General features: G+C 53.0%; 2 protein-coding genes and 1 long non-coding RNA gene across 4 annotated transcripts in view; 1 reads left to right on the top strand and 2 right to left on the bottom strand.

Moving 5' to 3' along the window:
• Positions 1–14,848, bottom strand: part of LOC102933291 (zinc finger protein OZF) — a 1,218,290-nt gene that overhangs the window by 260,596 nt on the left and 942,846 nt on the right. The window lies entirely within an intron of this gene.
• Positions 1–14,848, top strand: part of LOC102934530 (zinc finger protein OZF) — a 1,287,564-nt gene that overhangs the window by 1,222,383 nt on the left and 50,333 nt on the right.
• LOC122463968 lies at positions 37–14,848 on the bottom strand. Its single transcript, XR_006287771.1, has 3 exons — positions 14,734–14,848; positions 11,556–11,941; positions 37–1,243 (listed from the first exon to the last, which is right to left on the bottom strand). It is a non-coding gene; the product is annotated as an uncharacterized LOC122463968 (long non-coding RNA).

Genomic DNA, 14,848 nt, shown 5'->3' with positions numbered 1-14,848 from the left:
CTTACTCAGCCCTGGCGAGCTGGGGGAGGTGGGTCGATGGGGGTGAGACTGGGGCTGGCACTCACTGTCGTGTGGCCAGGGCCCAAAGCCCTGTGGCCGGGACCCAGGGCTGGAGCCTGAAGTCCTGCAGCAGGGGACCGGAGCCCTTAGTGGGCGCCAGGGGCAATGGGGAGGGGGACTTGAGCCCAGGCTGGCACCCACTACCATGTGGCCAGGACCAGAGCCCAAAGCCCCACAGCTGGATCCCAGGGCCGGAGCCTGTCACTGCCCAGCTGAAGCCAGGGACCAGACCCTGAAGAGGTAGCAGGGGCCAGGGGAGATGTGGGGTGTTGAGCCCGGAACCGGCACCCCCCGCATGCCGGGGCCGTAAGCCCCACGGCTGCATCTTGGGGTCCCACAGCTGGAGTGCCTGGAATGAGGCCCGCTGCTGTGTGGCTTGAGCCTGAACCCCCACGACCAGAGTCTGCCACCCCAGGGCTGAAGCCCGAGCCCCACCATGCCCAGAAATGGGGACAGGGCCCAATCCCTGCTGCCAGCCCTGGGGGATAGGCTGCTGCTTTACCTCCCCCAATCACCACCCAGGATGCTGTGGCAGTAAGAAAAGCCCCTGGTGACCACATTTGAGAAACACTATATTAGTCAGCCACTCAGAAATTATTCCAGGGGACAATACTAGCAAATTCACTCGTCTGAGACTTTTCCCCGGAAACGTGCTTCTTGCAGTATCCAGCACACTATGGATACTCCTATAAAGTCTGTCATTTCGTCAATGGAAAATGACATACATAAGCCTTATTATCCCAAATGGAGTTTCCCGTACACTTTAATCCAAACACACTGGTTAGTTAAAACAGGTTTATTAACCACCGAAAGAAAAGATTTTAAGTGACGACGGGTAATGAGGCATAAAAATCAGAATTGTTTACAAAAGAAATGCAAGATAAAACACAAGCTAACGTCTAAGTTAACAAACTAAAACGGATTCAAAGCAAATGTTTCTTTCCCCATATGCTGAGACAGGCTGGCGGCCCTTTCCGCCAGGGCTCCCCTCACCCTTTCCTGCTGCCCAAGTTCCGTTCTTCAGGAGTTGTTGATGTCATGAGCCCAGAAAAAAGGGAGAGAGAGAGAGTCTCAAGTGATTTTCTTACCTCCTTTAATCATTCCGTCCTTTGTACTGGAAACATCTTCAATTTTGAATCATGGTGACAGGCTGTCAGTTGCGGATGTGAGCTTCAAGCCATCCCTGTGATGGAATGTAAATATCTTCAAAAAGAACAGGAGGACTTGTGGCACCTTAGAGACTAACAAATTTATTTGAGCATAAGCTTTCATGAGCTACAGCTCACTTCATCGGATGCATGCAGTGGAAAATACACAGTGGGGAGATTTATGTACACAGAGAACATGAAACAATGGGTGTTACCATACACACTGTAACGAGAGTGATCAGGTGAGGTGAGCTATTACCACCAGGAGAGCAAGGGGGAAAAAACCTTTTGTAGTGATAATCAAGGTGGGCCATTTTCAGCAGTTGACAAGAATGTGTGAGGAACTGGGGGGGGGGGGGGGGGGGGGGGGAATAGTTTTACTTTGTGTAATGACCCATCCACTCCCAGTCTTTATTCAAGCCTAAGTTAATTGTATCCAGTTTGCAAATGAATTCCAATTCAGCAGTCTCTTGTTGGAGTCTGTTTTTGAAGTTTTTTTGTTGAAGAATTGCCACTTTCATGTCTGTAATCGAGTGACCAGAGAGATTGAGGTGTTCTCCGACTGGTTTATGAATGTTATAATTCTTGACATCTGATTTGTGTCCATTTATTCTTTTACGTAGAGACTGTCCAGTTTGGCCAATGTACATGGCAGAGGGGCATTGCTGGCACATGATGGCATATATCACATTGGTAGATGTGCAGGTGAACGAGCCTCTGATAGTGTATGTGGTTAGTGATTTTGTTATGTGGTGTGTGGTTGCTGGTGAGTATTTGCTTCAGGTTCGGGGGCTGTCTGTAAGCAAGGACTGGCCTGTCCCCCTGCCGGAGAGTGGCTATTTGACCAGGTGATAGCCTTGCTGTCTCTGAGGAACCGGTCTCCGGGTGTTCCACAAAACTGTAATATTTTCAGTAACATCATACAGTAAAATCTCATAACTTTACAAACAGTGTTGCTTCACATATTTTAACAGGGTGATCATGTTCAGTGGATTATGAGTTTTCAAATGATACCTCACAAGGCATACTTTGTACAAAATACATAATTTTGTAGGAGTGAACATAGGGGTACAGACTGTCACACAGTGTCTGTCTGCGTGTGTTCCCAGCAGATATGCAGGTAGTTCAATCTCTCATAAGCAGGGTGTTCTGCACCTTTGAGAACCTGCGGAGCTGGCCCTGGGATTTCACTGGTTTACTAAGGATTGGAGTTAGACTATTCTTTATGACAAAGTCTTATGAATTCACCTGATCTCCTTTGTTTTCTTTCATCTGAGCAGGGTTTCTAGTTTCCAAACCTGATGTGATCTCCCAGCTGGAAGAAAGGGAAGACCCAGACCTCCAGGGTTCAGAGAAAAGGGAGATCCTGAGAGGTCCCTGCACAGGTGAGGAAACATTAAACCTACTCAGAATCTGTAAGTGCCTGAAGTTGACCTCTGGTATACCCTACAAAGACTTTGGGAGCTCTCTGAGTTCAGGATTGTCCCCAGCAAGCATCATATCCCCAGGGAAGATATAGCTCATGGCTTCCTACAGATTCTAACTGACACCTGTCAGTAGCTTCTTCCCTTCCCACTGAGAATTTAGATGGGATGTGAAGGCAGAATTGATTCCCTTTGGGGGAATTCAGTTCCTGGTTTTTATCTGACATCTCTCCAGCACTTATTTTGGTTTGGTCTTCCCTTTTCCACCCCGTTTGAGGTTTCTCTCTCTGTCCCAGCAGGTGCTGGGATGGTGAGTGAGAATGAGGAGCAGAATTCTCAGCAGGAAGATGCAGAGCAAGTGGAATCACATGGAGCATTATCGCAAAGATCGAAAGGGAATGTGTCCAGGCATCGTGAGCAGGGAACAGCCTGTGAGATTCAGCACAGACCAGAGAGAGAGCAGGGAAACCAGCCAGAGGAGAAAATGGGGAAATTAATTTACTGTGGGGGAACTCAGAAGGACTTGAAGGAAACCACAGCCCAGCAGGAAAGCCTCAGGGGAAAGAGAAAAACTACATGCACCGAGTGTGGGAAAAACTTTACTCACTGCTCATCCCTTATTAGACATCAGAGAATCCACACAGGGGAAAGACCCTATGAATGCTGTGAGTGCGGGAAAAGCTTCACTAACAACTCAAGCCTTATTACACACCAGAGAATCCATTCTGGGGAGAGGCCCTACGAATGCAGCGAGTGTGGGAAAAGCTTCACTGACAGCTCACACCTTACTAAGCATCACAAAGTCCACACTGGGCAGGGGCTCTATGAATGCGGAGAGTGTGGAAAAAGCTTCACGGACAGCTCAGCCCTTCTTAAACATCACAGAATCCACACGGGAGAGAGACCCTATGTATGCTGCGAGTGCGGGAAAACCTTCAGTCAGAGCTTTGAGCTCACTAGACATCAGAGAATCCACACGGGGGAGAGACCTTACGAATGCTTTGAGTGCAGGAAAAGCTTCATTCAGCACTCACACCTCATTAGGCATCAGAGAAACCACACAGGTGAGAAACCCTATAAATGCTGCGAGTGTGGGAAAAGCTTCACTCAGAGCTCAGACCTCATTATACATCAAAGAATGCACACGGGGGAGAGACCTTATGTATGCTCTGAGTGCGGGAAGACCTTCATTCAGCACTCACACCTCATTAGGCATCAGAGAAACCACACAGGTGAGAAACCCTATGAGTGCTGTGAGTGTGAGAAGACCTTCATTCAGTTGTCAGAACTTACTAGACATGAAAGAATCCACACAGGAGAGAAACCCTATGAATGCCGTGAGTGTGGGACAAGATTCACTCAGAGCTCGTCCCTTAAATATCATCAGAGAATCTGCAAGGGAGAGAAACACCATAAAGACCTCTAGGGCTATCTAGCCATTTTTTTCTTTAATACTTTTGTTAATTCCCATGAAGTAACCTGTAAGGCTGTTTGAACCGGTTGCAGCACCGTTATCCCTCAGCTTGTCCGGATGAGTTGCACATTTTTGCCGTTTGCATTTCATCCTGTTTTGGGGCGGACCCGGTTGTCCTTGCTATCCACTCCATTGTCCCATGAGTAATGGGAGTGTGTCCCTTCTTCCAGGAAACAAGGAGCATCACATTTATACTGTTCCTCCTATTGCAGAGTAATTGTTAGGGTCATGAATGATACAGGTTGTTTCATTCTCAGTTGTTCTCACGTTGCTCTGGGTTGTGCTGAAGGGCAGTTATTTGTGGACCTTTTTTCCTCGTTATATTTAAATGTATTTTAAATGAAGAGGAGCAGTGGCAAGGGAAAAAAATATCATTTCAGCCTTGGTGACACTGGAAGGCGATGGGGTGACTCAGAGATTCCCTCCTTCCCCATCACTCCAGAACGGTTACCTCCTTTTTGAGCCATGCAGAATTTATCTTCTTCACATTCTATCCCTCCACCTCTCAAAGTGTCGTGTGGTGCAGTGTTCTCAGCTGTCTGTTCTTGGAGAGGATGCTTTGACTTCTTTAATCCTATATCAGAGTCGCTATGGCTGGAGATGAAAGGGGGATTCAAATGGATCCCAAACAGTGTGGGATCATTTGGAGTTTAAATCCCAGTTTCCAACTATTGGCCAAGCCACTTGGGGGAAGATTGGCTGTTTTTTCCCCTCGTTATGAGAATTCTAGAACTTTTGTAAATAACATAACTCAACAGTGCTGAATGAAACAGGTTTGAATGGATCAGAGGAGAATGTGATGGGAGAATCTCTTGTCCCAGTTCTGAGTCATCAGATGTAATCTGCTCTGGAATTTCACTTGAGACCTTCATTTTCATGCGTTCTATATATCTGTGATGTGGGTGTCTATCTTTCCTGAAAGCTGTTTGGTCACCTAATTCGATATTAGTTTAGTTTGACAGGATGTAGCTCAGATTTATTGGCGACTTTGAGATAAATGACCATTTGTTAAAGTCATTACTTCTCACTGTACTTTTGCTTTTTCCCCACCTCTCCATGATGACATGGAGAAAGTTCAAGTGGAGTTCAGTCAACAGGAGAGAACTCTCCCATTTACTGGACATGCTAACAAAGAAACAGCAGTGATTTGAACTCTCCACTTGGAAATGGTGAACAGCAGCAGACCCAAACTGTGCAACAAACTGAAGCAAGTGCAGATGATCACAGCGGAGTTCAGGTGTTTAAGCCAGCGGTTCTCAAACTTCATTGCAATGTGACCCCCCTTCTGACAACAAAAATTAATACCTGACATGCCCCTCCCCCCTGGTGGAAGCCGAAGCCCGAGAACTTCAGCCCCAGGCAGCTCAGGGAATGAAAGCCACAGAATAGCTGCAGAAAAATATCTATTTTTGAATAGAAACTCCACCTCTGGTAACTTACAGAGATTTTGGTCCAGACCGGTATTTAGTTCCTAACCTAGACCCATGCCACCAAGTTAAAGAAACCCTGGATGTGTTTGGAGAAGCCGTTCCACACTAGCACTGCTGAGATTTTGAGTGGTTTGATAAAGGGTTCTACTTCAGAGAAGTGTAAATGTACCCTAGCCATGGCCAAGGATTCGGAAAGAAGGGGGGGTAGAAATAGTACACACCCAGTTCTTGGTTTTCACCCAGCAAAGGAAGCTAAGGTGACCAATGGCCCAAGGAACATTGTTTGTACAACACCACTTCCTAGTTCAGTGTCACGGATTACAGTCCCAAAGGACGCCATGGTTAGTTTGAGAATACTGATCTTTCACCATTTGGAGCCAAAGTTTCATGAGGCAAATCGAGAGAGAGAGAGAGAGAGAGTCCTTCCAAGGACATTCCTTCCCTGTGAATCCCAAACTGGCTGCCACTTGCATGCTGTGGAAACGATGGTCATGAACGACATGTTCATTTGGCTATGCAGGACACACAAATGTTCGAGTTCTGATTCTATGGTTTTGTGTCTTGGGGCTCGTCTACCCTTCAAATGCTGCATGGGCACAGCTGCACCAGTGTAACTGTGCGACTGTCGCGCTTTAATGAAGAAGCTCTAAAGTGAAAGGAGAGAGCTCTCCCATCAGTTTAGTTAATCCACCTCCCCAAGAGGTGGTAGCTTTATCAGCAGGAGAAGCTCTCCCGCCAATATGGCACTGTCTGCATGGGGGGGGGGGGGGAGTGTGTGTGACAGTAGCACCCTGGAATCCCCATATTCACCACTGTCATATGCTTGATATGTTTGTACAATGCATGCCTTGTGAAGTGTCGTTTTACAAGTCTTGGTCTGTTGAACCTTAATACCTTGTTGAATTGTAGGTATTGTCTTTGTATGTGAAGTTGTGAAGTACTGCTATATGTGTTACTGAAATACGTGGTGAGGTTGGGAAATGCCCAGAGCCAGCCTTTCTGTTGCAACAGAGGAACAGCTGTCGCTGGCCAGACGGGCGTTGATGGCCCATCAAGAAGAATCCACTCTCCCAGAGGCTCCTTAGAGAGGGCACATACGTAATGGGGACAGCCTAGGCAATGTCACAGCAAGGATCTTTCTAGGAGCTGGAAGAAAGTATAAAAGAGGGACAGTGACATCATCACTTGGCCTCTCTCCCTTCCTCCCCCCACCCCCACTATCAATGTCTGGAGGACAACGACTTTGAACTAGGGAGATTGGCCCCAGGCTGGAAGGGAGTTCAGTCTGAGTAATGAGACCTGTGAGTTGCCTGTAACATCTATTAGGGTGAGAGACTGTTTGAATCATAGAATATCAGGGTTGGAAGGGCCCTCAGGAGGTCATCTAGTCCAACCCCCTGCTCAAAGCAGGACCAATCCCCAATTAAATCATCCCAGCCAGGGCTTTGTCAAGCCTGACCTTAAAAACTTCTAAGGAAGGAGATTCTACCACCTCCCTAGGTAACGCATTCCAGTGTTTCACCACCCTTCTAGTGAAAAAGTTTTTCCTAATATCCAACCTAAACCTCCTCCACTGCAACTTGAGACCATTACTCCTTGTCCTGTCCTCTTCTACCACTGAGAATAGTCTAGAACCATCCTCTCTGGAACCACCTCTCAGGTAGTTGAAAGCAGCTATCAAATCCCCCCTCATTCTTCTCTTCTGCAGACTGAACAATCCCAGTTCCCTCAGCCTCTCCTCATAAGTCATGTGTTCCAGACCCCTAATCATTTTTGTTGCCCTTCGCTGGACTCTCTCCAGTTTATCCACATCCTTCTTGTAGTGTGGGGCCCAAAACTGGACACAGTACTCCAGATGAGGCCTCACCAATGTCGAATAGAGGGGAATGATCACGTCCCTCGATCTGCTCGCTATGCCCCTACTTATACATCCCAAAATGCCATTGGCCTTCTTGGCAACAAGGGCACACTGCTGACTCATATCCAGCTTCTCGTCCACTGTCACCCCTAGGTCCTTTTCCGCAGAACTGCTGCCTAGCCATTCGGTCCCTAGTCTGTAGCTGTGCATTGGGTTCTTCCGTCCTAAGTGCAGGACCCTGCACTTATCCTTATTGAACCTCATCAGATTTCTTTTGGCCCAATCCTCCAATTTGTCTAGGTCCTTCTGTATCCTATCCCTCCCCTCCAGCGTATCTACCACTCCTCCCAGTTTAGTATCATCCGCAAATTTGCTGAGAGTGCAATCCACACCATCCTCCAGATCATTTATGAAGATATTGAACAAAACCGGCCCCAGGACCGACCCCTGGGGCACTCCACTTGACACCAGCTGCCAACTAGACATGGAGCCATTGATCACTACCCGTTGAGCCCGACAATCTAGCCAACTTTCTACCCACCGTATAGTGCATTCATCCAGCCCATACGTCCTTAACTTGCTGACAAGAATGCTGTGGGAGACCGTGTCAAAAGCTTTGCTAAAGTCAAGAAACAATACATCCACTGCTTTCCCTTCATCCACAGAACCAGTAATCTCAACATAGAAGGCGATTAGATTAGTCAGGCATGACCTACCCTTGGTGAATCCATGCTGACTATTCCTGATCACTTTCCTCTCATGTAAGTGCTTCAGGATTGATTCCTTGAGGACCTGCTCCATGATTTTTCCAGGGACTGAGGTGAGGCTGACTGGCCTGTAGTTCCCAGGATCCTCCTCCTTCCCTTTTTTAAAGATTGGCACTACATTAGCCTTTTTCCAGTCATCTGGGACTTCCCCCGTTCGCCACGAGTTTTCAAAGATAATGGCCAATGGCTCTGCAATCACATTTGCCAATTCCTTTAGCACTCTCGGATGCAACTCGTCCGGCCCCATGGACTTGTGCACGTCCAGCTTTTCTAAATAGTCCCTAACCACCTCTTTCTCCACAGAGGGCTGGCCATCTACTCCCCATGTTGTGATGTCCAGCGCAGCAGTCTGGGAGCTGTCCTTGTTAGTGAAGACAGAGGCAAAAAAAGCATTGAGCACATTCGCTTCTTCCACATCCTCTGTCACTAGGTTGCCTCCCTCATTCAGTAAGGGGCCCACACTTTCCTTGGCTTTCTTCTTGTTGCCAACATACCTGAAGAAACCCTTCTTGTTACTCTTGACATCTCTTGCTAGCTGCAGCTCCAGGTGCGATTTGGCCCTCCTGATTTCATTCCTACATGCCCGAGCAATATTTTTATACTCTTCCCTGGTCATATGTCCAACCTTCCACTTCTTGTAAGCTTCTTTTTTGTGTTTAAGATCCGCTAGGATTTCACCGTTAAGCCAAGCTGGTCGCCTGCCATATTTACTATTCTTTCGACTCATCGGGATGGTTTGTCCCTGTAACCTCAACAGGGATTCCTTGAAATACAGCCAGCTCTCCTGGACTCCTTTCCCCTTCATGTTAGTCCCCCAGGGGATCCTATCCATCCGTTCCCTGAGGGAGTCGAAGTCTGTTTTCCTGAAGTCCAGGGTCCGTATCCTGCTGCTTACCTTTCTTCCCTGTGTCAGGATCCTGAACTCAACCAACTCATGGTCACTGCCTCCCAGATTCCCGTCCACTTTTGCTTCCCCCACTAATTCTTCCCTGTTTGTGAGCAGCAGGTCAAGAAAAGCTCCCCCCCTAGTTGGCTCGTCCAGCACTTGCACCAGGAAATTGTCCCCTACGCTTTCCAAAAACTTCCTGGATTGTCTGTGCATCGCTGTATTGCTCTCCCAGCAGATATCAGGAAAATTAAAGTCACCCATGAGAACCAGGGCGTGCGATCTAGTAGCTTCTGCGAGTTGCCGGAAGAAAGCCTCATCCACCTCATCCCCCTGGTCCTGTGGTCTACAGCAGACTCCCACCATGACATCACTCTTGTTGCTCACACTTCTAAGCTTAATCCAGAGACACTCAGGTTTTTCTGCAGTTTCGTACCGGAGCTCTGAGCAGTCATACTGCTCCCTTACATACAGTGCTAGTCCCCCACCTTTTCTGCCCTGCCTGTCCTTCCTGAACAGTTTATAACCATCCATGACAGTACTCCAGTCATGTGAGTTATCCCACCAAGTCTCTGTTATTCCAATCACGTCATAATTCCTTGACATCACCAGGACCTCCAGTTCCAGTTTGATTCAAATCTTGCTTAGGGCTTGTTTGTACTACGCAGCTTTTAGCAACCGACACTCCAAGTCACACTCACCTTCTATGTAGCCCCCATCCCCACAAGAACCCCAGTTCCATTCAGAGCCCCCCACCCCAAGCACCCCTCAGAAGAACTCCAGCACCCCTCACATCCCACATACCTCTGCCACCCCATCCACTCCCTGTCCCCTCCCCTCTGTCCCCTAAAAGAACCCCAGCACATCCTGGACCCACATCCACAGACCATCAGAACACTACCCCATAGGTTCCCAGCCTACAGCCCCATCACATGCACCCTGCCCATAACTCCTCCCCCAGCTACGTTGACGATAACAAGAACACTGGGAAGACAAAGACTTTGAACTGGGGAGATTGATTCGGGGCTGAGAAGGAAATTCAGCCCATGTATTAAGAGCGATGAGCTACTGGTAACATCTATTAGGGGGAGAAAGGCTGTTTGATTCAACTCTAAAAGTTTAGGATTTAAAATGAGTGTTTAGTTACCTTAAGGAAATAAAAAGTATCTCTGACCTTTATGCCTACCACTTATAATCACTGGAAATCTATCTTTGTGTAGTTAATAAACTTATTTTAATGTTTTACACTGACTAGTGAGTATGTCTAAAGTGCTTTGGGGAATCTGCTCAGATTACAAAGGCTGGTGCATATCCACTTTCCTTTGACGAAGCAGCAAACTAATTAATGAGCTTGCACTGTTCCAGAGAAGGTCTTGAGCAGTGTAAGACGGTACATTTCTGGGGTGCAAGGCTGGAGGGATTTCCTGGGGTCTCCCTGTGATGGGGCAGCTGCCCCACACTGGCTGGCAAAGGGTTAATAGCAGCCCCCAGGCAATCAGGGCCAGGCTGGGCCCTATGAAAAGGGCTGCAGGGCAGTGAGGAGCTCAGTCTCTCCCTGGAGCTTGAGGGAGAAGGCCTGGCTGTCCACAGAGAGAAGTGCCTGGGACAGAGCCGTGCTGGGCAGGGTCAGAGGAGCAAGCGGAGCTCCAGCCTGGCTGGCTCCCAGACTGAGGCCTTGACACAGGGGCTGAGCAGGTGCTGGGGTTACGGGGAAGTGGCCCAGGGAAAGCAGGTAGCGGCAGGGGGGAAGGAGAGGTAGCGAGCAGCTGCCAGCTGTGGGGGCCCAGAGTAGCGGGTGGGCCTGGCTCCCCACTGGGCACCAAGGGAAGTGGCCAGCCTGAAGACTGGCTAGGGGCTGCAGTTCACCACTGCCACGAGAGTCCGGGCGAAGGACTGCCGGTTCCCCCGGAAGGGGGGGAGATAGTGGAGTTGAGGCACAGCTGGAGGGCTGGGCCGTGAAGAGGATGCCGCATCCCGGGAGTGACACGGGTCCCCACAGCCAATGGAGATGGAGTGACAGAGAGTGAGACGCCACAAGAGGAGGGCGCCCAGCTGACAGAGCTAATTCCCTGAGCAACCAGACCATCGCCGGGGCATCATGGAGAGATACCTCGAGAGAACCTGCTTCAATACAGAAAAACACATTGACAACCCCACTAATGGTCAGCCACCACTCCACGCTACAACCCATGTGGGGGATCAGCAAACAATTACAATCCAGACCCGATGGGGACCACATCCTGAAAGAAATCTTTCCCCAACCCACTCTTCTGGCCCCCAACCTCATCAGCCCATCCAGGCTCCCTACAGACCGGGACACACCAACTCAAAGCTGCACCAGACTCCGCCAGCACAACGGTTGCCAAACCTGCCGCCATGTCTTCCCTGCTGCGACCCCACAAAACACACCTGCCGAGATCCACGAACTCACACAGACAAATAGAAGACAAAACCACCCCATCACCCGTGGACGAACCCTCCTCACAACGTGATCACTCAAGATCTCACCTCTCAGGCCGAGCCCGCGAAGGAAACCTGCAAAACCCCTTCAAAAGACGAGCCTGGGAGCTGAAATGCATAACGTTGCTAGACTCTACAAATCGGGCTCTCAACAACCAAACCAAGAAAAAAAGAGAGACGCTGGTTACAGGTCTCACTGGAACCATCTGTAATCCACGAATTCTCCGACGAGCGCAGCGGCGGTCACGGCCCACTTCAGCTGGAAGAGCGTCTGGCGACAGGGGTTAATTTCTCACGCTTCGGCTCCACTCGGAACCTTCCCCGACCTGAGGAGAAGCTCTGTGGAGCTCCAACGCTTCTCTTCCACCAACGGACACGGTCCAGCCACAGCGTCACCTCACCCAGCTGGCCGCTCGCGGCACTTCAGATCAGTCCTGCAGAGCGGGGGAGAAAACGGGTCAAAACCGAAAGATTGGATAATATAAGATCAAAACACTGAGATCTGAGGGCGGGTCAATAATTTGAGGGGAGAGCGGGAAAGTCTGAAAGGGTTGTATGGGATTCTTAGGGGCGGCAGGGGCACCCCTGGTATGGGGCGGCGAGCCCCCTGCCCCGCCTCTTCTGCCCAAGACCCCACCCCACCCCACCCCCACGGCCACCGGCCGGCACCCAAGAACCCCGGAGCCTCAGCCAGCCAGGGCCAAGCCCTGAGCCGGACCACACACAGGTGCTCTGAGCCCCTCCTGCCCTGCCCCCCACCATGTCCCTCCCCCATCACCCCCCCTGCCAGCCTCCTTCCCTCCCCCAACCACCCATCCCCCTCCTGCCCCACTGATATCCTGCCCCACCCCCCATGTCCCTCCCCATCACCCCCCCGCCAGCCTCCTTCCCTCCCCCAGCCCCCTCCTGCCCCATTGATATTCCTGCCCCACCCCCCACCATGTCCCTCCCCCCTCATCCCGCCGCCAGCCTCCCTTCTTTCCTCCCCCAGCCCCCTCCTGCCCCATTGATATTCCTGCCCCACCCCCCACCATGTCCCTCCCCCCTCATCCCGCCGCCAGCCTCCCTTCTTCCCTCCCCCCAGACTCCCTCCTGCCCCACTGATATTCCTGCCCTGCTCCCCACCATGTCCCTCCCCCTCACCACCACCCCTTCTTCCCTCCCCTAGCCTCCCATCCCCCTCCTGCCCCATTGATATTCCTGCCCCACCCACCCCAGCTTCTCCCCGTCACCTACCTCCTTCTTCCCTCCCCCAGACCCCTGTCCCCTTCCTGTCCCGCCATGTCCCTCCTCCTCACCCCCCCGCCAGCCTCCCTTCTTCCCTCCCCTAGCCTCCCATCCCCCTCCTGCCCCACTGATATTCCTACCCCAGCATACCTCTCACCAGCCCCCTTCTTCCCTCCCCCAGCCCCCCACCCCCTCCTGCCCCACTGATATTCCTGCCCCAGCATACCCCTCCCCCATCACCCCCCACCAGCCTCCTTCTTCCCTCCCCCAGCCCCCTGTCCCCTTCCTGCCCCGCCCCCCGCCATGTCCCTCCTCCTCACCCCCCCCGCCAGCCTCCTTCTTCCCTCCGCCAGCCCCCCAGCCCCACTGATATTCCTGCCCCAGCATACCCCTCCCCCGTCACCCCCCACCAGCCTCCTTCTTCCCTCCCCCAGCCCCCTGTCCCCTTCCTGCCCCATTGCTATTCCTGCCCCCCCGCCATGTCCCTCCCCCTCACCCCCCCACCAGCCCCCTTCTTCCCTCCCCCACCCCCTCCTGCCCCACTGATATTCCTGCCCCAGCATACCCCTCCCCCGTCACCCCCCACCAGCCTCCTTCTTCCCTCCCCCAGCCCCACTGATATTCCTGCCCCGCCCACCCCAGCTTCTCCCCCTCACCAATCTCCTTCTTCCCTCCCCCAGCGCTATTCCTGCCCCACCCCCCGCCATGTCCCTCCTCCTCACCCCCCCGCCAGCCTCCTTCTTCCCTCCCCCAGCCCCTCCTGCCCCACTGATATTCCTGCCCCAGCATACCCCTCCCCCATCACCCCCCACCAGCCTCCTTCTTCCCTCCCCCAGCCCCCTGTCCCCTTCCTGCCCCGCCCCCCGCCATGTCCCTCCTCCTCACCCCCCCCGCCAGCCTCCTTCTTCCCTCCGCCAGCCCCCCAGCCCCACTGATATTCCTGCCCCAGCATACCCCTCCCCCGTCACCCCCCACCAGCCTCCTTCTTCCCTCCCCCAGCCCCCTGTCCCCTTCCTGCCCCATTGCTATTCCTGCCCCCCCCGCCATGTCCCTCCCCCTCACCCCCCCACCAGCCCCCTTCTTCCCTCCCCCACCCCCTCCTGCCCCACTGATATTCCTGCCCCAGCATACCCCTCCCCCGTCACCCCCCACCAGCCTCCTTCTTCCCTCCCCCAGCCCCACTGATATTCCTGCCCCGCCCACCCCAGCTTCTCCCCCTCACCAATCTCCTTCTTCCCTCCCCCAGCGCTATTCCTGCCCCACCCTCCGCCATGTCCCTCCTCCTCACCCCCCCGCCAGCCTCCTTCTTCCCTCCCCCAGCCCCCTCCTGCCCCACTGATATTCCTACCCCAGCATACCCCTCCCCCCCACCAGCCTCCTTCTTCCCTCCCCCAGCCCCCCACCCCCTCCTGCCCCACTGATATTCCTGCCCCAGCATACCCCTCCCCCCTCACCCCCCACCAGCCTCCTTCTTCCCTCCCCCAGCCCCTCCTGCCCCACTGATATTCCTACCCCAGCATACCCCTCCCCCCCCCACCAGCCCCCTTCTTCCCTCCCCCAGCCCCTCCTGCCCCACTGATATTCCTGCCCCTGCATACCCCTCCCCCCCACCAGCCTCCTTCTTCCCTCCCCCAGCCCCCCACCCCCTCCTGCCCCACTGATATTCCTGCCCCAGCATACCCCTCCCCCCTCACCCCCCACCAGCCTCCTTCTTCCCTCCCCCAGCCCCTCCTGCCCCACTGATATTCCTGCCCCAGCATACCCCTCCCCCCCACCAGCCTCCTTCTTCCCTCCCCCAGCCCCTCCTGCCCCACTGATATTCCTGCCCCGCCCACCCCCCACCAGCCTCCTTCTTCCCTCCCCCAGCCCCTCCTGCCCCACTGATATTCCTGCCCCGCCCACCCCTCCCCCCTCACCCCCCACCAGCCTCCTTCTTCCCTCCCCCACCCCCTCCTGCCCCACTGATATTCCTACCCCAGCATACCCCTCCCCCCCCCACCAGCCCCGCTGATATTCCCCGGCCCCGCCCAGGCAGCGCCCCCAGAACGGGCCGGGGGGGCGGGGCGGGGGCGGGGGCGGGGCCGCTCCCGGCTCCGCCCCCTGCGCGCGGCGCG

Source organism: Chelonia mydas, chromosome 28, assembly GCF_015237465.2.
Source record: "Chelonia mydas isolate rCheMyd1 chromosome 28, rCheMyd1.pri.v2, whole genome shotgun sequence".
NCBI lineage: Eukaryota > Metazoa > Chordata > Testudines > Cheloniidae > Chelonia > Chelonia mydas.
Note: the sequence above shows the minus strand (reverse complement) of the source record. Positions and strands in the feature narration are given on the sequence as shown.